The sequence below is a fragment of the Tamandua tetradactyla genome, chromosome 1 (genome assembly GCF_023851605.1).
Source record: "Tamandua tetradactyla isolate mTamTet1 chromosome 1, mTamTet1.pri, whole genome shotgun sequence".
Lineage (NCBI taxonomy): Eukaryota > Metazoa > Chordata > Mammalia > Pilosa > Myrmecophagidae > Tamandua > Tamandua tetradactyla.
Window position 1 is genome coordinate 138121691 of NC_135327.1, and position 796 is coordinate 138122486.

Consider the following 796-nt stretch of genomic DNA (forward strand, 5'->3'; position numbering starts at 1 on the left):
AAATAAATCCAAGACACATCTATATCAAAACTTCGGCATCTTAATTCAAAAATACTCTGCTATTTCTCTAGTCAAGGTATGTCCACACCTTACCGGAAAACCTGTAGTCAGGAAATGGGATTGGTCTGCTTTTTCTTTTCTTTTGTTTTTCCTTTCTTTCTTTTTCTTTTTTTCTTTCTTTTTTAGTTCTGTCTTCTGCCTGCTTTCTTTTTTCAAACAAAGTATTTTATTTCTCCTTTAATTTTTGATGTATAAACATTCTATAATTCAGCTATAGTCTCTACTTCCAGATCAATTCTTCGTTGGGTCTCAATTCCTTTTTGAAGAGCATGCTTTTGTTCTGGAAAGCAGTTGACTTTTCATCATTCTTTCCATCTAAATAGCATCCTAAGACAAATACCGTAGGGACAAGCATAGGGACCCAGTGGTCCTGTACATCCTGAAGTAAAGTCACCATGATTGTGGCTGCCCTAGTGCCAATAATGACACCATGACCAAGGGAAGCAGTGAGCTCAGCCACCAGTTTCTGCCTGCTTTTGTTTCTAATGTTTCCTGGACCAAATCAAGCAGATAAGACAGATAGGAGACATATATGACTTATGTAACCACTGCAGTTGTCACCTGGAGTTGGTACGGTGTTAGTTTCTTATTGCTATTGTGACAAATTACTATACACTTAGTGGCTTAAAGCAGCACAAGTTTATTATCTTACAGCTAGGGAAGTCAGAAGTCCAAAATTAGTCTAAGGTGTTTTCAGGTCTTTGTTCTTTCTGGAGCCTCTAGTGTAGCGACCACT

General features: G+C 37.8%; 1 pseudogene; it reads right to left on the reverse strand.

Moving 5' to 3' along the window:
* Positions 1 to 280: 280 nt before the first annotated feature.
* Positions 281 to 484, reverse strand: LOC143686634 (NADH dehydrogenase [ubiquinone] 1 beta subcomplex subunit 1 pseudogene; annotated as a pseudogene).
* Between the last annotated feature and the right edge of the window lie 312 nt (positions 485 to 796).